General features: G+C 43.4%; 1 protein-coding gene across 1 annotated transcript in view; it reads right to left on the bottom strand.

The window, feature by feature from the left end:
* LOC106130408 (nephrin) overlaps window positions 1–24,260 on the bottom strand; it is a 348,487-nt gene that overhangs the window by 237,700 nt on the left and 86,527 nt on the right. The gene's annotated exons all lie outside the window — the stretch shown is intronic.

Raw genomic sequence — 24,260 nt, forward strand, 5'->3', positions numbered from 1 at the left:
TAAAATATTTACAAACAAACAAAATTATTACAGCACTGTTATTTGAGTGGTTTCATTTGTATCATACATATATATAAAAGTTCTTTATCCCTAACGGGGTAGACAGCCAACAGTCTCAAAGAATGAGAGGTCACGTTCAGCTTCACAACTTAGACATACATACATAAAATCACGCCTCCGTCTCGGAGAGGAAGGCAGAGACTTTATAGACTACATGTTTCCACTTACCACGATCCCTGCATACTTCTTTCGCTTCATACACATTCTTAAGTATTTTCATGCATGCTAGTAATTAAAAAACTGGTTTTATATCGATGTAATTAAATAGGTATAAAGAATCTGTCAATAGAATTTAAAAGTTCGCGGGCAACAAAATCGGTTCAGTCATCCGTCCGATGAAAATGCCGCAGTGTAGTTTGTTACGCCGCTTCTTCTACACATCCGCTTTGGAAGCGGTAGTAGTTATAATTAGATTTAAGTGATGTGACGTCAATGAGTGATACCTTGTTTCCAATTTTGAAAATAAATCTATTCTATATAAATAATAGTGTTCGCGAAGTCTCACTTCGTAGCGAACAACAAGTTATTAAACAGAGTTACAAAGGTATTTTTTTTAGAACTCCAACGCTCCTTAGACACGGTATTGATTAAAGTCGCTTTATACCGCCCTGTTACTCTACGTTTGAAAATATATTTTAAAGAAGTCGACAGCTGCTTCGAGAAATACTGATCTCCACGTGACTTTGAAAAGTTTAGACACGGCAAAACTTATGTATTTTACGGTTCGTAAAGATTTTCATTCATTCATTCATATAATCACGTCTATATCCCTTGCAGGGTAGACAGAGCCAGCAGTCTTGAACAAACTGACAGGCCACGTTAAGCTGGCAGGCCAAATGATAGAATTGAGATTCAAATAGTAACAGATTGCTGGCTAATCGCTTTTAAGAAGAATCCCAAGTTTGTAAGACTATCCCTTAGTCGCCTTTTACGGCATCCATGGGAAAGAAATGGAGTGGTCGTATTCTTTTTTATATTGGTGCTGGAAACCACACGGCGTACAAATTATATAACATAAACATGTCATTTGGCAACTAGCTGTGCCCGCGACTTCGTCCGCGTGGAATAGTTATTATGGGCATCATTGAAGGCCTCAAGGATGAATAATTTTCCCCGTTTTTTTTCACATTCTCCATTATTTCTTCGCTCCTTATAGTTGCAGCGTGATGTTATATAGCCTAAAGCCTTCCTCGATAAATGGTCTATTCAACGCAAAAAGAATTTTTCTGCGAGCTTTAACTGCGAGCGGAAGCCCGCAAGTTACAAAAATTACTACACATTTGTGTTTATTAGCGACAAGGCGTTTTCGATCGACTTAAAACTGGTGTTACAATAATTTTAAATTAAATAGATTGTTTGATAAAAATTAAGAATGACACTTCTATAGTTTCACAGAGCTATGGCCTACATTTTGTATCGTGATATTTGAACCAGCCAGCGTGCGATAGAAACTTTTCAATAAATTGTTGAAAGAACAGTTCCTTGGAATTCGCATATAAGTTTTAAAGTATATATCCTCCCGCGATTTCACACGCGTGAATTTGAAAGCTAGTATTTTATTTAATCAGTGTTTTAGAAGGACATCGTTTGTGTCGTGAAGAAGTGCCTTTCTATGATTTCAAGAAAAGGAGATGGGAAGACTTTAAACAACCTTGGTAACAAATCCAGAGGAACATGTAAAGGGAAGGGAACACCAGCTAGCAGACTACATGCCGCCGCGTGATAAAAAAAGCTGACCCATGTTTTAAAAGGACATTTACGTCACGTCTATATCCCTTGCGGGGTAGACAGGGCCAACAGCCTTGAAAAGATTGAATGGCCACGTTCAGCTATTTGGCTTAATGATAGAATTGAGATTCAAATTGTGACAGGTTGCTAGCCCATCGCCTCAAAAAAGAATCCCAAGTTTTAAGCCTATGCCTTAGTCGCCTTTTACGATATCCATGGGAAAGAGATGGAGTGGTCCTATTCTTTTATGTCTTGGTGCCGGGAACCACACGGCACTTGTATTTATAAATAGTGGTAAAAGAGACAAAATTCAACACAAATAGAAAATTCCTAAGTTCTTCATCGATTTCAGAACGGAGAAAATTTTACTAGAACCAAATGGTTGAATATCATGTTGTTTCTCGCAAGTCATAGCCGGTAATGGTCGGCGGTGAATCAACGAATTTCTACGTTTGCTTTGTAATGAGATACTTACGCATCGTATTTATAGTGAGATCAGTTCATTCAGACATTTAAAAGCTAAGGAATAGGCTTAGAAACTTGGAATTCTTCTTTCAAGCGATGGGCTAGCAACCTGTCACTATTTGAATCTCAATTCTATTTAGGCTGAAAGATTTCAGTTTTTTTCAAGACTGCCGGCTCTATCTACCCCGCAAGGGATATAGACGTGACTAGATGTATGTAATAAGTAATATTAATAATGCCGTCAACTGCGGACAAAACTAACAGCCAATAATACAACAGGAATATACAAAATGTTGCCGTGTGGTTCCCGGCACCAATACAAATAAATAATAGTTTAAAAAAAACTAAAAAACTACACTTTTATTGCTAATCAAACTAAAAAATAGAAAATAAAAATTAATGACAAAGGAATTCAGTAGTAGCAAGTCGAACAATCAGTTATAGTCAGTTGTAGTAGTAATTACCTCGGATTAAAATTATATCAAAATTAAATTTATTAACAAAACAATTTAAATCTGAGTAAAAAGCGTGGGGTGCCTGATGTAGTAAATATTAAAATCATTCTATTAGCATATATTTATGACAAGAGAGTTATGAAAATGAAGTAAAATGCACCCCACGCTTTTTACTCCGATTTAAATTGTTTTGTTTATAAATTTAATTTTGTTATAATTTTAATCGGAGGTAATTGACTATAACTGATTGTTCGACTTGCTACTACTGTTTTATAATTCCTTTGTCATTAATTTTTATTTTTTAGTTTGATTAGCAATAAAAGCGTTGTTTTTTAGTTTTTTTTAAACTATTATTTATTTTCTAATTTTTAGTTCGATTAGCAATAAAACGCGATTTTTTTTAGTTTTTTTATACAATTATTTTTTGGAAGTTAACACTTCTAGTATAACTATCTTACTAGAACTTACTAGACTTTCCCAACCATGCGCCCATCGCCGAAGGTTTTCACAACTAACTTTCTTAAAGTTATATGTGGCCTGATTGGATTAATCTCATAATATTCTCATCATCATGATTCTTTTTTAGGCGACGGGCTTGCAACCTGTCACTATTTTATTTATTTTATTTATTTATTTATTGGAACAACAAACAGCTACATTATATACAGATAAATAAGAATTTAAACATAAGAAGTGTTACTAATAATGTAGCCCACAACGTTATTCACAGAGTTACACTAGAAATCGGGGCTACTAACTACATTAAGACATTTTAAACTAAATAGGAAGTTACTTTAAAAACTTACTAATTAAATAACGAAATTTTGGCCTTAAAATAAATTAAATTATAGCTTTTTAAGAATTAGATTTTTAAATTTAGCAACATTACATGCAAGAATATCGATGTCCACAAATTCAACATTGTATGTTTCCATCATACGGCGAAGAGGGGCTCTCCGTCCACTGTTCGTGCGACACAAACTTGTTGCAAACAGGGGACGGGAACGAGTACGAGTCTCCCTCATCACAGCACTCCTGGGCACAGCGTAGTACAATCCATTCACAATATCAGTGCAGTCAAAAAGGTTGTTAACAATTCTGTGTAGAGCAGATACTTCAAGGTACTTACGTCTATTACTGAGTGAGAGTATATTATATTTTTTAAGTAGTATAGGATAAGGTAAGTACCGTTTGAAACACCTATAATGCATAGCCTTTAGGAATTTTTTCTGTACTCTTTCGATAGCATCATTATACTCGTTGTAATATGGGTTCCAAATGGGCACAGCATACTCAAGTTGAGAGCGAATGAGAGTTTTATACAGGTAGAGATATGTGGAGGTCCTTTTAAATTCAATGGAAGAGCGAAGAACGAAGCCATACATTTTAAAAGCATTATTAACAATGTTCTGTATGTGAGTGTCCAAGCAAAGTTTTGAGTCCAAATTAATACCCAAGTCTCTTACGGCTGACACTTTAGTTAGGTTAGTGTTATTTAATTTATAATGAAAGTTTATTACATTTTTATTTTTAGTAAAAGTTATCGTGCTACATTTACTAACGCTCAGCTGTAATTTGCTGTCATGACAATAGGCCGAGAGTCTATCAAGATCCTGTTGTAAAAGGATGCAGTCATCTATACTGCTAATTGCCTTGTAAACTTTGAGATCGTCAGCATAGAGCAGAAACTTAGAGTGGTGAAAACATTGTGCTATGTCATTTATAAAAATTATAAATAGCAAAGGACCCAATATAGATCCCTGAGGGACTCCTGAAGTGATAATGACACTTCTGGATTGATATCCATTGATAACCACTCTTTGAGATCTATTAGAGATGTATGACTCGAACCAGCGCAGCAGATTTCCGCGGATTCCATTGAAGGCTAATCTGTTTAGGAGCAGTTCATGGTCGACTTTGTCGAAAGCTTTCTTAAAATCCGTGTAACCCACGTCAACCTGTACACCGCGATCCATATGTTTAAATAAAAAGTTGGCAAAAACAATCAAATTTGATGCAGTGGATCTTTTTTTGACGAAACCGTGCTGTTCTTGGATTATGGCTTTATGTAGAATGGGATAGATTATGTTGTGAACTAGTCGTTCAAATAATTTCGCCAGCGTACATAATATAGAGATGGGTCTGTAATTTTCGCAGTCGTGTTTGGGACCACTTTTATGGATAGGAGTTATGTTAGCGTGTTTCCATATTTCAGGAAACACGCCTTCATCCAAACATTTATTATAAATTATACAAAGCGGTCGGCATATATATTTGGCGGTATTTTTGAACAAAATGGGAGGAAGACCATCAGGACCAGGACCCTTTGAAATATCAAGTAACTGCAGTTCTTTCATGATATCAGATTCACCTAGCCGAATATTAGTTATAAGAGTATCATCATTGCTCAGGTTATTGAGAGCCAGCCGTTGATTAGGTCTGAGTGAAGAGGGTTCAAAGACAGATTGAAAAAAATCTGAGAACATATTGCATACAGTTTCAGGGTCATTTGTTTTTACATCCTTATAATGCATCTTGGGAGGTATATTAGATTTAGATTTACGATTAGCTATATATGTCCAAAAGTATTTCACATTAGTCGTAATATTGTCCTCAACTGAGTTGATATATTTTAAATAACACTCATCACACAATAATTTGAACTCTTTTCTGTATTGAGAGAATACTTCATAGTCAATTTGATTTTTGTATTTTTTCCACTTCACCCAGGCCTTTTCTTTCTTTTTGCAAAGTCTGATCAACTTGGGAGTAAACCATATGGGATAAGAAGTGCACCTGGTATTTGATAAAGGGGTATACTCTTTTATTAGTTTATCCAGAGTGTTCATAAAAACTTCGAGGGCCATTTCTGAGGGAAGATCGTCCAATAAAGCATTCCAGTCCGTTTTTTTAATAGCAGAGTTGATTAGGTTATAATCTGCCTTATGAAAATTGTATTTGGTATTAGGACGTTTTTTCATAGTATCCTCTACATGACTGACGGAAAAATAGGCTATAAATGGAGGGTGGTGAGATTGGCTAGATAGTAGAGGGCTGACAGTGTGCAGTGACGATGGAATATTAGACAAAAATAAGTCTAGAATCCTGCCAAGTCCATTCAGGAAACCGTTGTATTGTGAGACTTCGAGAACTGACATTAGATTAACAAGTAAGGAACACCTGGTATTTGAATCTCAATTCTATCTTAAAGCCAAATAGCTGAATGTGGCCTATCAGTCTTTACAAGACTGTTGGCTCTGTCTACCCCGCAAGGGATATAGACGTGATTATATGTATGTATGATGATTGTTAAACCCAGTTGAAAAGAATTTTATAGTGATAAATCACTGTTAATAATATTTTTGACTATCCAGCAAACATAATAATTTTCGATTGTGGCCTTGCCAGGAATCAAACCACAAGATTAAGAGGCAGATTGATATAGGAACAAAAATATTTCAAACATACCTCTACTGCCTTTACAACCAGGAACGCAACAATGTTTATCTGAAGACATCGTGGCACTTTTGTTGTAAAATCTGTCTTTCACAAAAACAAACACAAACTTGGGACTCCTATCTCAAATAATCAGGTACTTTTTACAGGAGTCCTATCTCAAAATATCTGCACAACACAGTGAACACAGTCAGAGTCCAATCTCAGATGATAAAATCACACGAATATCCGGAAGAACAAAGCTCGACTCAACGGAAGATTCCAAACTCCAAATAACGACAAGTTATCAGCACAAAACAGAGTGCAAATAGGTAAATACACAGGCACCGGTATAAAATAAAACAGAAAGAAAGTTTACAGGTGTTCGAATCGAATTCAAAACTCTCTGCAAAACTTATTCACTCATTTTCCAAACGAGTATTACAGTGTTGCTATTATAAATAGGCAAAAGGTACCTAATGTTAATTCAAGAATTGCATTAATATGTTAAATACGTATTAAATATCGCAAAGTTCTGTAGGTAGTAACTTTATTCTTGTATTATTGTAAATTTAGTTGTTCAATTTTCCTTTATTACTTTTGTTTTATTACTTATATATTTTTATTGTTTTAAAATATTCTACTAATTCTACTATTGTTTCTAATGGTAATTCTAAATGAAGCGATGCGATGAAATAAAAAAGCCTCAGGTTAATAGTAACATTATATGGAAATATATTACATCTCTTTTTGACTCATTATACGTCAGAACTTCTTGGTTTCTTGTATGGAGATTACTGGCACTGGTGCTATCTCTGTCTCTCTTACTCTCATACGAAGGATCTAAAAATGAATTTATTAATCCTGGCAGTTTTAATAAGGATAATGAGAAACTCTTATCAAAATATTGCATTGTCATCGGTCCTTGATACGTGTGCAAAGTTCCAAGTTGATCAGACGTTTAGAAATCAGTGAAAATTAAGCTCAAAGATTCCGTTACATACATACATACATACATACAACCCAAGCTAATAAAAGCGTAGTAAAAAGAATAGGACCACTCCATCTCTTTCCCGTGGATGTCGTGAAAGGCGACTAAGGGATAGGCTTACAAACTTGGGATTCTTTTTTTAGGCGATGGGCTAGCAACCTGTCACTATTTGAATCTCAATTCTATCGTTAAGCTAAATAGCTGAACGTGGCCATTCAGTCCTGTCAAGACTGTTGGCTCTGTCTACCCCGCAAGGGATATAGACGTGACCATATGTATGTGTATATACAAAATTGAGACAGTAACATGAAAAAGAAAAATACATTCCCCAATATAAGAAAATCTGTCTGAGCAAAGATATAGTTTCACACTTCACTGACTCACCCTTAACTACGGTGAAAATATCCGGAGCACAAAATAACGATGTAACAAACAGTTCCCACGATCACCGCCTATCCAGTAGGGGTAGGCAGAGATTGCATCTTGACACACATACATTCATATGGTCACGTCTATATCCCTTGCGGGGTAGACAGAGGCGACAGTCTTCAAAAGCCTGAATGGCCACGTTCAGCTATTTGGCTAAATGATAGAATTGAGATTCAAATAGTGACAGGTTGCTAGCCCATCGCCTAAAAAAGAATGCAAGCCTATTCCTTAGTCGCCTTTTACGACATCCATAGGAAAGAGATGGAGTGGTCCTATTCTTTTTTGTATTGGTGCCGGGAACCACACGGCACTATTCGTAAACAATACAGGTATTAAACACGCATGAACCGACTGGCCTCGGTGACAACCCATTGCCTTAAAACAAAATAAAATATAGTTAACTAATTAAAAAACATATAAATTTTGTAAAATTTGATCTTGTGTGTATCTTAACTTTTGATTCCGTCTACCCCGAAAGGGAAGATCTATACTAATAATATAAAGCTGAAGAGTTTGTTTTTGTTTGCTTGCACGCGCAAATCTCGGGAACTACTGGTTCGAATTGAAAAATTCTTTTTTTTTTTTTTTGTAAAATAGACTATTTATCGAGGAAGGCATTAGGCTATAGAACATCACGCTGCAACTATTTGAAGCGAAGAAATAATGGAAAATGTGAAAAAATGGGGGAAATTATTCATCCTTGAGGGCTTTAATGATGTCAAAAATAACTATTCCACGCGGACGAAGTCGCGGGCACAGCTAGTGTAATTATAAATGCAATTATTCAGTCTTCATTTTACATTCCGTCCAATCGCTAATTTACAACCAAATAGCAATAAGGAAAGTGAAAAACACGAAATGACACAGAAAACTAATCGAACTTATCTCATAAATGTTGACAAAATAACATACAACTTATTTGTATTTCTATTTATGTTCCACAAGGATATTATATGTGTTAATATTTCTACTATATATGTATTTTTTTAATGGGCAATAAAGATAATTTGTTTTGTATTATATTGTAACTATTTCACATATCGAGTCAGCCTTGAAGTAAGTTCGAGACTTGTGTTACGAGATACTAACTCAACAATACTATATTTTATCTATCTATCTATACTTATAATAAATCTGTAGAGAGGTCAATTCTGTACATTGAATATATTTTCAAAATAACTATCAGGGGGTGATTAGTGATCGATACTGATGCCAAAAATGCAATCAGTAAAATTTTTGTCTGTCTGTCTGTCTGTCTGTATGTTCTTTATAGAAACAAAAACTACTTGACGGATTTTAACGAAACTTGGTACAGTTATTCTTCATACTCCTGAGCAGGTTATAGTATACTTTTCATTACGCTACAATCACTAGGAGAAGAGCAGTGAAAGGAAATGTTGGGAAAACGGGAGAAGTTACTTGATTTTTTAAGCTTCCGTCGCGTGTGCAGCCTTAATGTTAAAGATACAGCAAAACCATGTATAACGAAAATATTCTACATAAAATTATTAAAAAAATATCCCAAGACAGCATAAGTCTATCTTTTATGGTTGGACTCACAATAACACGTGTAATTCCTAATAGCTTAGCACTTCGAAGATTTCTGATTATATTTCTTTACTCTGATGTTTATAATACCAATAACACTCACACTCATTCATAATTCTTAAAAATTAATATAAGTACCTATTCAATAAAAAAAAAATCATCGAAATCGGTATAGAAACACCAAACTTATACATGAAATAAAATACCCTAACAAGCCATCGCGCGTAAATACTGAATCATGCTATAAGGATTATTTTTGCGTAACGGTTGCCGCGCTCGACGCGGCTAGCGGCGGCAGGGTATAAAAGGGGCAGGAGGCGAGCGCAAGCTTCGAGGATTCGCCAGTCGCTTCGAAGAAATTTCTACGAGTACGAGCCGATTCAGTTTCCGCGCTTGGGGGAACGTAGCCACGCCCCCCCAACACCCCGCAAACAACCTTGCGTAGGAGAGGATAGCTCCCGGCGGAAACCCCTGCCAGGACTTCGGGACTGATTTGCTCGCACCCCCCTAGTAGCCGGCCTCCCACCAGCGGGTCTCACCGGTGAAAAGGGGTTGGGTAGTCGGCCCCGCTGTTCCCTCGGCTGCTCGGGAGCGACTCCACTCCCGCGCGTCGTCCGGGCTCCGAAATGGAGCCCCCCCCCCGGGAAGGGGTAGGTGCGGGTCCCCCGCACCCCTCCCCCGACATCGCCTTGCATACGCCACCAGCGGCGTATGCTACGCCGACGGGCGTCTTTCCTGCGCCCGCCGCCGCCGCCCGCGCCGCTGCTGACACTGCAACTTCAGCCGCCGCCGCCGCAACGCAAGCCAGCGCCGCGACGACGACGACCGCAGCGACACTTGATGCTACTGCCGCCGTCGCCGCCGCCGTCACTGATAGCCGCACCTTTGTAGCAAAGGCCGCTGACGCCGCTACATACTTCGCCGCCGCCGCCGCCGCCACCCACGCCGCCGCCGCCACCGCCGCCGCCGCCGTCGCCACCACCGCCACCCCAGCCGCCGCCGCTCCTGCCTCTGCGGCCGTCTCCGCGGCAGTCAAATCCGCCGCTGCCGCCACCGCCGCCCTCGCCGCCGCATCCCTACCCGCGCCCCTTGCGAATCTGTCCCCTAAAGGGTGGATGAGAAGGGACGCGGAGGTACTCGTCCGCCTAGTGCACGGCGACTGGCTGTCGCCGGGGATGGCGCAATGGATGGCGATTTATCTCCGCCTGAAGGAAAATGAGGTGCGGGGGGTCGCCCCGTCGGTGGACGATCTCGCGGCCCTAGACATCGCCAGACGGGGGATGATCACCCTCCCCCCTGTCGACATGGAAACTCCCAGGAGGCAGGTGATTTCCTCCCTCCTGAAACGGGCAAGGAGCCCCACGGGCGACGCTCCTGAAACGCCGAAGAAGCCCCGGGCCCTCGACATGCGGGAGGGTGAGGAGGAGTCCTGCTCGACAGCCGAACCCTCATCGTCCGGGTCGACAACGGACCTGACAGGAGCCGGCGCCCGCGACCGACCACTGAAACGCGCCGCGACGATGGCGTCGGTCCGCGGCTCGGAGGCCGCCGCCGCCGCCGCCGCCGCCGCTGACGCCGCCGCCATGAAGCCTCCGCCGGCCGGGAAGTCCGCGATCCCGAGGTGGCAATCCCGGGACCCGCGCCGCGCACCGGCGGGGGCGGCATCCAGTCGAGCGCCCGCCCAGGCGTCCGCCCAGACTCCCGCCCTTGCGCCTGCCCAGACGTCCACCCATCCGCACACTCAAGCGGCCGCCCATGCAGCTGACCGCCCGCCCGCCCAAGAATCTGCCCGCCCGCCCAGCCAAGCGCCCGCCCTGGCAGCCGCCCGCCCGCCCAACCAGGCGCCCGCCCTAGCGGCCGCCCGCCCGCCCAAGCAGGCGCCCGCCCTAGCGGCCGCCCGCCCGCCCAACCAGGCGCCCGCCCTAGCGGCCGCCCGCCCGCCCAGCCAGGCGCCCGCCCAAGCGGCCGCCCGCCCGCCCGCCCAGACGTCCGCCCAGACGCCCGCCCAAGCGTCCGCCCAAGCACCCGCCCAACGCGCGCCGCCCTCGCTGGCCGCTCCCGCGGTATCATTCGCCCGGGTAGCGGCTAGCGCCGGAGCCCCCTTGCCTCAACGGAAGGGGGCACAACGGGGAGCAGTGCCTCGCGTCCCGCCCACCACCTCAACACCTGCCGCCTCCACCTCAACCTCAGCTGCAGCCTCCACCGTGACTGCGGCCCCCGCAGCCATGGCCACTTCCACCGCCGCCGCTGCCGCCTCAACCGCCCCGCCGTCGGCACAAGCGCCCCGGGAGCCGCGCTACCCTCGCATCTGTGTGGACCACCTGCCCAATTGGGTGGCTCACTTCAGGGAGATTAGCCGCCTGCTGGGGCGCTCGCCGGCCGCCGTCGCGCGCGGAAGAGGCGTACATTTTACACCAAAGGACGGCAATGAGTACCGAGTCGTCCAGCGTTATATCAATACGCTGGATGTGCAATGGCACTCGTACTCATTGCCATCAGACCGACCACTGAAGGTGGCCATCCGCGGGCTACCGCCCGACACGGAGGAGGCTGCATTAAAGGAAGACCTGGAGAACAAGGGATTTGAAGTGGAAGCGATAAAAGCCATCCGGGGCAGGGGAGATCGCCCCGGGTGCGTATTCTTCACCCTCCTGGCACGGACACCAAATTGCCAGGAGGTATACGCCATCAAAGAACTCCTCCATTGGCCGGCCCTGAGGATTGAAGCGTGGAGGGGCAAACAAGGACCCGCCCAGTGCCACCGGTGCCAGCTGTTCCGGCACTCGTCGGTCAACTGTCACCGGTCCGTCGTCTGCGTGCGCTGCGGCGGGCCCCACAAAGCCACCGAGTGCGAGCGGCCCTTGGACCAGCCCGCCACCTGTGCCAACTGCGGAGGACCGCACCCGGCCAACCACTCGTCCTGCCCGGTGCTGCGGCGCGAAGCCAGGAACAGACGGGCTGGCCCGGTCGCTCGTAGCGGTACCGCCCCCGCGCCCCAGAACTTCACGACCGAGGCAGCGGAGGGTTCTCTGATGGCCCCTGCAAACCCACCGACCGCCAGGGGAGCAGAGCTCCCGAAGAAGAAGAGGAAAAAGAAGAAGAAGAAGAACACCGCCGCCGAGAGCTCTGCCCCCGTGGCGGAAGGAGAAGAGGCGGCCGGACCGACTCCCCCGGCACCGCAACCCGTTCCTGCGCCCGCCCCTGCTGCGCCGATCCCACCGGAGCACTTCTACGCGCTGGTGCAGTCGGTGCAGCAGATGCAGGCACTGTTGGCCGCCCTCGTCCCCGCGGCCCCCCTCAGAGGCGTACCCACCCCTAACCTTTAATTATGGATGGTACGCCTCTGAGGATCGTATATTGGAACGCAGAATCGCTCCGGAGGAAGAAATACTTGCTGGCCAACTTCCTCCGGGAGCAGCACATCGATGTTCTCCTCGTCAGCGAGACCCACCTGCGGGATGACCAAAAGTTTGGCATCCCAAACTACATCACATACCGGAAGGATGAGAAGAGCCCGGTCAGTGGATACGCCTACCGGGGACTTGCAGTGTTGGTGAAGCGCAACATCATTCATCAGCCCATCCCCCACGTGGAGTTCCAGACGATGTACGCCCTCGGCGTGCTCGTCAGCGTCGCCGGCCGCGAGCTGCGGCTGTTTGCTACATACATACCACCAGGGGCCAAGCTCGACACCAACGAGCTTTGGTCCCTACTGAACACCACCACGCCAACGCTTGTGGCTGGCGACTTTAACGCCAAGCACACAGCCTGGAACTCCACGAGGATCAACCGAAGCGGAAGAATCCTTCTTCAGGCCGCTGTGGACCACGACTTCGAGCTGTTGGGGCCTGACGAACCCACCCACACCGACACGTTGGGAGGCTCCGACACCATTGACATCGTGGCCCACAGAGGGCTGACAGCGCTGCCAACACTGCACGTCTACCCGGACCTGCCGTCAGACCACCGGCCGGTTCTTCTCATCCTCCGGGACCTTCCGGCGAGGGTCACGCTGCCGAGGAGAACATCCAAAATAAAATGGGACCACTTCGTGGACAAGATTGTGGGCGACAAGGCCAGTGTCGCCTTCAAGCGGGTCTCCACCAGCGAAGAGGTCGAGCTTGCGGCGAGTGCCATCACCCGCAGCATCCAGCACGCTCTCGACGCCGCACGGACCCCCGTGCCGGCCACCGCCAAACCCGAGCCGCTCCCGGCGCACCTCACCGCGCTGCTGGAGCGGAAGCGAAGAATGCGGAGGCTGTGGATGAGTACTCGCTGCCCAACACTCAAAGCCGACCTAAACAAGCTGGTGGAGACAATCAAGGACAAACTAGAGGAGCACGCAGCCAGATCGTGGGAGAACCACCTCATATCGGTGGGCGGTGATATCCCCTCCGTTCACCGCCTCTGCCGGCAGTTGTCGGGCGTGCCACAACCCGTCCGGCCGCTGCTGGCAGCCGATGGCCTCCCACGGTTCAAGGCCGAAGACAGGGCTGAGATCTTCGCCGAACATCTGGAGCGTCAGTTCACGCCGAACCCGATCGTGGACCAGGCCCACCACGACAGCGTCGTCGAGCACCTTCGGGAGTACCTTGCGGAGCCGGTGCCGGAGCTTGAGGATGCGGCATTCTTCACTCCCGGCCAGGTCAAGAGGACCATCCTGAAGCTGAAGCCCAGGAAAGCCCCGGGCGCAGACAACGTCACGAACGAGGCGCTTCGCCACCTACCGCCGGGATTCATCACGGCGGTGACGCGCCTCTTCAACGGCATTCTGCGCTCGGGCCACTACCCGCAAGAATGGAAAACCGGAAGGGTGATCCTCTTGCCCAAGCCGGGAAAGGACCTCCGCAAGCCTGAGAGCTACCGGCCCATTACGCTTCTCAGCGCCCTCTCGAAGGTGTTCGAAAAACTGCTGCTCGGCCTCATACTGCCGCACATCACGCCGCGCGCCGAGCAGTTCGGGTTCCGGCCCGAACACTCTACGACGCTCCAGATCGCCAGACTCCTTGGCGAGATCTCAGCTGCTGCCAATCGCAAGGAGACCGTGGCTGTCGTGCTCCTCGACAACGAGAAGGCCTTCGACAGAGTATGGCACGAGGGGTTGCTGTACAAACTGTCGAAGAGCCAAATACCTAGAAGACTTACAAGGATTGTGGCCTCCTTCCTGAACGAGCGGAAGATCAGGGTGGCGGTCGAAGACGCCGTATCTTCGGAAAAACCCGTCCGGGCTGGCGTTCCTCAGGGTAGCTGCCTGAGCCCGGCCTGCTACGCTGCGTACACCGACGACATCCCGGTCGCCGATGGAGCCAAGCTGGCTCTATACGCCGACGACGCGGCGTACTTCGCGAAATCCATAAACGCGAAGCACGCCGCCAAGAAGCTCCAAAAGGCACTCGACGCCCTGCCAGATTGGCTCCAGAAGTGGAGACTGTCGGTGAACGTGGCGAAAACGCAGGCCATTATCTCCGGGAACGCCGCCCCACCGCCGCCGCTGAAGCTCTTCGGGAAGGACGTGGCGTGGCAGCCACACGTCACCTACCTCGGGGTCAAGATCGACCGTGGACTTCGCCTGAAGACCCACGTCGATTCAGTGGTGCAAACTGTGAAGATGGCCAGGGGAAGACTGCGTCCAGTCCTCTCCTCCAGCCTCCCGCTGAGGACGAAGCTCGGGATCTACAAAACCTACGTCAGATCCCGCCTCACGTACGCAGCCCAGGCGTGGTACGCCTATGTCGCGGAGACAAACAGGCAACGTCTCCGCGCACAAGAGAACCAATGTCTCCGCGACATCGTCAGGGCCCCACGGTACGTGAGGAACGCGACGATCCAGCGGGACCTCAAATGGGAGGGCCTGGACGCGTTCATCTCGCGTCTGGCCGGCGACATGTTCGGCAGGGCGGACAGGTCGGCGCACCCGCACCTTGTGGGTATCGCGCCACTCCACGCTCGCCCGCCGGACCGAAGACACTGGCCATCGCCGAGAGAAGCCATCTTCACAGCGAACACCACTGCAGGCGCCGCACCCGCGGCGCCCGTTGACCCCGCAGGAAGAGGAAGACCTCATTAGTGGCCGCCACGGCCACGCTCGTGACCTGCCTGCCGTTGCAGGCAGCGCAGACATCCGCTGAAGAGGGCCACAATCCCTGAACAGCTACCCCACATTTCCGCCTACGGCGGAAATGCAGGAAGACCCACGATGACGCAAGCTTCATGACCAAGGCAGCCAGGGGGAGACTTCACGCAGTTCTCTCTTCCAGCCTCCCCCTGAGGACGAAGCTCGGGATCTACCAAACGTACGTCAGATCCCGCCTCACGTTCGCGGCCCCGGCGTGGTACGCATTCTGCTCTGAGATCAACAGGAGAAGACTCAGAGCCCAAGAGAACCAAAGTCTCAGAGCAGTCGTCGGAGCCCCGCGCTACGTGAGGAACTCGACGATGCTCAGGGACTTGAAGTGGGAGAACCTTAATATTCGAGAGGGCGGACGCGTCATCACATAGCCACATGCGCGGCATTGCGCCGCTCCACTCCGCTCCCTCCGGGCTGTCGGGTGAAACCCTCCCCTCGCTGCCTTGCGGCTGACGTCGTCTGGGAACTCCCAGTATATGAAGACGTGAAGACCCAGGCCGTCACGGCCGCCCCATCGACCTGCCTACAGTCGTAGGCAGCGATGATGCCATTGAAGAGGGCCAAAAGCCCTGACCAATCTACTCTGACTCCACTAAGAGAGTATGGGAAGACCCGACGACGGCAAGACAGTATTGCACAGGCGTTTCAACTTTATTTTCATTTCTTTTTCTTTTGTATGTTGTAGGTACATATTTCTGGTTATAATTCTATTAGATTTTTTTTTTAGGTTAAATAGGCACTTAGATTTATCTATACTAATATTATAAAACTGAAGAGTTTGTTTGTTTTTTTTTAATGTGCTAATCTCAAGAACTACTGGTTCGATTTGAAAGATTATTTTTGTATTGAATAGACCATTTATCGAGGAAGGCTTTAGGCTAAATAACGTCTAGATGCAACTATTAAACTATTAGGAGCGAAGAAATAATGGAAAATGTGAAAAAAATCGTGGAAGGAGCATCCTTGAGGGCTTCAATGATGCCCAAAATAACTATTCCACGCGGACGAAGTCGCAGGCACAGCTAGTAATAAATACTTATATAGACAAACATCCAAGACCCAGGCCAATCTGAAAAACTTCTTTTCTCATCACGCCCTGGCCGGGATTCGAACCCGTCCCGGGTTCGAATCCCGGCCAGGGCGTGATCCGGTGTCACAGACAAGCGCACTACCGCCACAGATGCCGTTGTATGTATGTATGTAACAACTAGTTTCCTACAATGATTTCTCCCATCAAACCCGCACCCTGTGGGTTGCGGTTCACATTTCAGTGGTTCGTATTAGATATTTGGGTGTATCCCTTAAACTTTTAGGATCTGGGTTGAATTCATTGTACGAATCTGAAAGTTTAACAAGTTGTTATGTGATTCGAGTCGACTTTGAATTCCAATTGGCAAAAGTTAATACATAATCATGACTTCATACTTTGCGAGGTATACAGAGCCCATTGAATAAATAAGACTCAAAGATCAATTATTAGTTTAACATGAAAGTAGATCTCGCCTCCACAGTAAATTAAAAAGTAATTAACCGATTTTCATGTGATTAAAAATTCTGTTAGTAAAACATACAATTAATTTAAAATTTCATGAAAATCTGAGCGTCGTTTTAAAAGTTATGGCGTTACAAATATACATACAATCAAAATAAATATTTTCACCCAATGTTGATTGGTAGAACTCACTCGTTTCTACTTGATACAAATTTGTGTAAATCTTGATTCTGAAAGGACTTCAATTACTAGAAATCCTGTGGTTTCCGGCACGGCTTAAGAAAGCACTCAAAATAAATCTTGCAAAAAACAAGCAAAAGAGCAAAAATATACCTGAAATTCAAAAGCTGTCTTCCAAACCATATACATTTACACTTCACTTTCGTAGCTCGTGCTACGATCGTCTACGTTTCGTAGAGGGCCTACGAGCGTAGCATTGTGTCACGGATGGGCTACGAATGTGCTTTGTTTTATTTATATACAAGCTTTTCCTAGCGGCTTTGCACGCATTTAATGCTATTTCACGAATATAGTACTTAATTTTTGTTTTAAATTGTTATTTGAGATTTTTCTTTTAGACGATGGGCTAGCAACCTGTCACTATTTGAATGTCAATTCTATCATTAAGCCAAATAGCTGAACGTGGCCTATCAGTCTGTCTACCCCGCAAGGGATATAGACGTGACCAATATGTATGTATGCGACAGAGATGAAGTGGTTCTATTCTGTGAAAGTGGTTCTATTCTGTGAAAGTGGGTACACTGTGTACTATTTCAATTTAGGTCAAGCGTGATCCTATTAAATTCTGCACAAATCTAGTTCAGGTCGTTCAAGGAATTGTACGGATGTTTTGGTCGTGCGGTCTCCTAAATAACATTTGATACCAACCTTGCTTTGTGTAATAGCATTGTAGCGATATAACTTTAATACTGGTAAGTAACTAGCTGTCCCGGCAAACGTTGTTTTGCTATATAAATAAATTAAAGTAATTTTTAGTTAAAAAAAAATGTTAAGGATTAACTTAGGGTTAAGGTTAGGGTTAAGTGGCAGATTCTCAGACCTACTGAATATGCTCACAAAATTTCATGAGAATCAGTCAAGCCGTTTCGGAAGAGTACGGAAACGAACATTGTGACACGAGAAATTTATATACATACATATAAGATGAAACAATTTACATCTTTCTCATGTATATAGAAAAACGCGACTAAGGGATAAGACTTATAAACATGGGATTCCTCTTGTAGGCGATGGGCTTGAAACTTCAGCCATACAGCTGAAAGTAGCCTCTCAATATTTTCGAGACTGTCGACTCTGTCTACCAGATAGTCAGTAAAATTTTATCGGATACATTTTAGCTCTCTGAATACCGTAACATTCAAATTTCATTTCCATTCAAATTTCATAGTAATCATTATGATTCCACCCGTAGCAGTAAATGTTACGGTCGGGAATGTTTTCAGGCATTTTATGACGTCGTAAATTCAATGTGACGGGTTTTTCCGTAAAGGTTATATTTTAAATGGACATATATCCCGTATGGATAATTTATATGAACAAGTTATGAACATGTGTGTGATATGTTTTCATTTTTAAGCGATTAAGAAGATAAATTATTTACATTAGTTTGAATACTAACCGATGCTCTCAAGATGAGAGAAAACATCGTGAGGAAACCTGCACATTCAGGCAACTGGATGTGTAACCATGATCGATCAAATACGGGTTACGTTGCGGAGTTCGTACAGATGGGAGTCGCTTCGTGTAAAAACCTGACTCATTCGGTATCGCAAGTCTCGAAGCGACTAAGGTAACTCAGTCTGTGTCATTGGCTCCCACAATTATCATGTCTTTTTGCATTATTACAACGGAGAAACTTAAAGAAAACCTTGACGTAATAGACATTAAATTCCGTACGGCAAATCTTTAGAAAACAGTTCATTATTCAAAACATGAGAGCCCTATGTCGAGACAATTCGCTAAGTAAACTTTATGTGACCTTTTTATCTATACTAATATTATAAAGCTGAAGAGTTTGTTTTGTTTGTTTGTTTAAACGCGCTAATCTCAGAAACTACTGAACCGATTTGAATAATTCTTTCACTGTTAGATAGTCTATTTATCGAGGAAGGCTATAGGCTACATTTTATCCCGGATTTCCTACGGGAAACGTCAACAATGCAGGTGAAAGTTGAATGAGTCGGCCATCTGCGAGCTTTCCACGCGAACGCTGCGCAAACCAACAAAGATATAGTAAAACAATGTACTAAAGATGTGAAGTACTCATTATTTGCCACAAAAAAGTCCGCGAGAGCATATATCTATCTCTTAAGGTTTACTTACAATAACCACTTTTATGTTCATTTTTTAAGATTATTTTTTCATTATAAACATAAGTTATTTTGAAACCAATTTTCTTTAATTCAGTATTAATCCTTATCCAAATAAATATGTTTATTACTTTCGGCTTCGGTTTTGCGATATAGTCGTTATAAGCAATTTGCAGCGAAACATTTAATACGGCGAACCAGCGTTCTTTCTAATACGCGTGACCGCCTGACCGTCCCCCCGACTTCCACGCGGATGAAGTCGCGGGCACAGCTAGTTTATTTATAAAAGAAAAGGACCACTCCATGAATGTCGTAAAAGGAGACTAAGGGCTATCCCACAGCCTATGCTTATAAACGTAAGATTCATCTTGAAGGCTAGCAGCCTGTCACTATCTGAAATTCATTTCTCTTTCGAGGTACATATATACACATTGCACGTTCACCTTTATTATTGCGATAGTGAATAAAGCTTTTATTTATCTATCTATCTTTATCTATTGGTGCCGGCAACCACACGGCATTTTTCTTCTTGGCAAAGTCATAAATAATCACCAGAAAATTATTTTCAAATTCAGTACACTCTGTACATACCTAATTCAATTTAAAATTGGCAATCCATAAAAAATATATTTTTTATTATTTATTGTCAAAATCTCATATAAATAAATTAATCTGAACAATGTATTGTCTCGTCCACATTACTATTCTAAGTTTGGATAGTTGTGAAGTTGACGTTGTTGAAGCAAGTGCTGCAGTGCAGTTACCGCTTTTTCTGACGCCTTGGAAGCGGCAGTAAACTTAGTTTTAAGTGATTTATTTGACGTCACCCAATGTTTTGAAACCCAAAGATTTGACAATTATTAAGCGATATGATATGGTATCCTATAATAATTACTGAAAATTTTGAATTTGAATGTAGTTCCGGCGAAAAGTTGTCTAAAAAAGTTTACTTAGCCATTTGTTTCGTATCTGCCTCGTACTAACGAGACAAATAGAAAACAGTGGTTACTTTAGATGCAACTGGAGTCACGACGAAATACAGGGACTGGATTTCTAGCCGACGTCGAAGAAAAAGGAGGTAATGATTGACATCAATTGCACGAAAGTTATTGACGACTCTTGCGACTCACTTCATTTTGATGCAATGTCATTAAGTACCTGAAAATTAAGGAATTAGAATTAATTATAATATCAATCAAATAAATTTTACGCAAATATTTTATAAGGACATCAGATCTTGAAGTAATGACTATCAAATCACATCAAAAGTAATCCTACTAATATCATAAATGCGAAAGTTCGTGACCTATGTCAGGATGTCAGTATGGATGTTTGTTACTCTTTCACGCAAAAACTACTGAACCGATTACGATGAAACTTGGTATGTAGGCAGCTGAAGACCCAGAATAACACATAGGCTACTCTTTATCTCGGAGTTCCCGCGGGATTGATAGGGTTTCCATGCGGACGAAGTCGCGGGCGGCCTCTAGTCTATACATACATATAATAAAACAGTAAAAATATTTTGTCTGTACATTAAATTTTTTGACTGAAATGGATAGACAATTTTTATTTTACATTTTTTGTCTATCTGTCTGTATCTGACTGTATGATTAAGATTCAACTCGAATTTACGCGGACGAAGTCGCGGGCAACAGCTAGTTAACAATAAAATTATTTTCAATCGCTTTACAATGTCATAATTAGTCATAATTAAAAGCGATAGTTTGTCGCGCGATGAAAACGGTGTCGCGCGTGTCATGTTCCCTGGCCTATTCCTATTCCAGACATATTTCTTGAACCTGACATTAAAATATTCCAGTTTCGGAATTCAGAACAAAAGCCAATCTGATTTTCCAGCTCATGCTATCGGCATCTTGTCATGTGTTTTTAAAGTGCAATATATGTACTTTAATCCTACTTTATTCTATAGATATTTATACTAGATTTTATCCGCGGCTTCACCTGCGTGAATTTAGGGCAATCTACAAAAACCGACGTATTTAAATTTAACGACATCTAACAAACAAGGGTCGTATGGTGGCTCTGTCTACCCCTCAAGGGATATAGACGTGACCATAAGTATGTATGTATGTAACAAATATGTTTGCGCCAATTAATTATCTGTGCGCAATTTATATTGTAAAAAAAAAAAGAAAAAAAATCTTCCCGCCTTTTTTTTGAACGTTTTTCCGAATACACATCTTTTTATCGAGTCCAGAGTTTTATTTCGTCAAAAATTATAAATCAGGACTAGTTGTCCTCATCATGGTCCTTCGAGCCGGATGAATAATTAATGTGGATCAGCGTTAATATGAATAATTTCAGTAAAGACGATTATTAATATCACCGGACTCGAGGCGGCATTACTACCTAAAGGAAAATTCTGCAGATGACGGAGTACATTTTATATGGTTTTAAGTAGTAATATTATATTTAAATAACTAACCCAACACTCGAACAGGTATTGTTAAGTGTGTTAATTAAGGATTTTATAAGGTTAGTACTTTTTATTACACTTTATGTTTGTTAATACCTAGCATCTTTCTTCATTGTTTTTTACGTAATATTTGCTCTAATTATATCCAAATTATACTTAACTAAATAGGTATAGGAAGCATTGTTGTTTCATTATTTGGATATATTATTTGTTATTTTAGCATATTCGTTTATTATTCACGTAAAATAAAGGTGCATAGGTCAGTTCATTGTTACTAAGTTATCATCGCAGGTGTGTGTATCATAGGAACCTAGGTAGGTCAATTTTTGTTGCCGTCGTGTATGATTGTAATTTGGTATTTCGGTTTAATGAGCCTATTTTATTTATGGTGATGTACTTATTTTCAATGCAAAGTAATTAATTAATTTGATAGTTTATTTTGCAACGAAAATCACTAAGGCCCTTGTTATCATTTAATAGACAGTAAAGTTTATTTAATTTAAATTATCGACACATTCTTTTTCAATTGATGCATTTTGTTAAATTGGTAGGCATAACTGTATCTTTACTTTAAACATCGGTTGTTTATATTTCCATTGTAAACATTTCAGGTTGACCACATCCGTTTCCCAATATGTCTGAAGAAAAGGAACTTGTTAAGAAACGAGGTAGTTTTAAGGGACGTTTGACGCTATTCATCAATTACCTGGATGGGTTGCCAGAATTTGATGAACAATTGGACAGTTGTACGGTCAGGGAATTGCAATTACGGATGGGGAAGATCGAAAGTATGTATGAACTTTACAATGAGGTACAGTTACGTTTAGAATGTTTAGCTGACGATATCAATTTTCGATTAACCGAACGAGCTGAGTTCGAGTCTTTGTATTACAACTCACTGTCTAGGGCACAGGACTTACTATGTAAGTACAATAATGATAAAGAGTTGGTAAGTAGTGATAAAATTAACCGTATTAGTCAACGTAAGCCTGTTAGGTTGCCCACCATACAGCTCCCAAAGTTCAACGGGACCTATAGCAATTGGTTGGAGTTCCGTGACACTTTTATCAGCCTTATTCATTGCAACGACGAAATTGACCAAATTAATAAATTCCATTACTTGCGAGCGTCTTTGGAGGGATCTGCTGCTGTTGTAATTCATGCCGTTGAGTTTTCAGCCGGAAATTACGACATAGCTTGGAAATTGATATGTGATCGTTTTGACAATAAAAGATTATTGGTGCAGAATCATTTATCCTCCTTATTTAATTTAAACACTATAGTGAAAGAGTCATCTTTTGTGTTAAAAGATTTAATTGATCAACTTAATAAAAATCTACGTGCATTGGAGTCACTAGGTGAGCCTGTGCAACACTGGGACACTTTATTAATATATATAGTGACTTGTAAATTACCTCAGCAAACATTGCGTGAGTGGGAGGATCATAAGGGTCGCATAGATAAAGATATAGTAATAACATTCAGTATATTCCTACAATTCATTCGCTCGCGCTCTGATTTGTTGGAAACTTTAGAGTTAGCGCGAGCTCGCAATAATGCTTCTCTCTCTAGGCATAGTACAGGTAGGATACAATCTATGCTTGTTGCTCAGAATCCCAACAATAATAATTTAAATAATAAGTTGTGTCCGCACTGTAAGTCAGATCACTTGTTAAGTAGTTGCTCACAATTCCTTGCGCTTAGTGTAGACGCCCGTTATAAGTTAATGCCTAATTATAAAGTTTGTTATAATTGTTTTCGTGTTGGTCATTTCGCCAATCGTTGTAAAAGGCCGGGTTGCAAATTGTGTAAACGCCGTCACAATATATTGTTGCATTTGACGGATAATAAGCCTGTTTCAAATTCTTGCAATAATAATGCTAATGAAAATACATCACGAGATAGCTCATTTGTTTCCATGCCTTCGTTACCGCCCGCTGACGCTGGGACAAGCACTGATGCGAGTGCAAATAATTTAACTTTGTCTGCGGATCTAAGTTCGTCTTGTGGTGGTAACGGTGAACACCGCGGTGGTGTTTTGTTGTCTACCGCTCTCATCAAGTTATGTGATCAGAACGATCGTGAGCACATAGTGCGCGCCCTGCTTGATAGTGGTAGTACTTCATCATTTATGACAGAACGCTTATGTACTCGGCTCAATTTGAATACTAGTCATGTCAATGGTTCAGTCTATGGCATAAATAACGTGAGTTCTCACGTAGGCAAAATTTGTCAGGCAAAGATGACGTCTTTATACAACTCTTATACTGCAAAGTTGAGTTGTTTTATTTTGCCATCATTAATGAGTGTTATGCCTTGTCGTGAAATCGACATTTTTGACTTGAATATTCCAGATAATATATTTTTAGCGGACCCCACATTTAATAAGCCGTCAGAAGTAGATATATTAATAGGTGCTGATCTCTTCTGGGACTTGGTCGGGTCACAGAGAATCAGACTAGGTGTAGGTAAGCCGGTACTGTGTCACACGTTACTAGGCTGGATAGTTTCCGGTCCTGTTACTTATAATCCAGGTAAGCGTAGGTCAAATGATATTTCTTGTAATTTTACTCAGACAGATTCCCCTTTTAATGAAGATTTTAATAAAATTCACAATAATTTGGTGAAGTTTTGGAATCTGCAAGAGACAAACTCTCCATTCTCTCAATATTCACCTGAAGAAAGGTGATGTGAGGTAGATTTTTGAAAAATACGACACGTTTAGAAGATGGTCATTTTTGTGTTCGTATTCTAATGAAG

This window comes from Amyelois transitella, chromosome 27, assembly GCF_032362555.1.
Source record: "Amyelois transitella isolate CPQ chromosome 27, ilAmyTran1.1, whole genome shotgun sequence".
Taxonomy (NCBI): Eukaryota; Metazoa; Arthropoda; class Insecta; order Lepidoptera; family Pyralidae; genus Amyelois; species Amyelois transitella.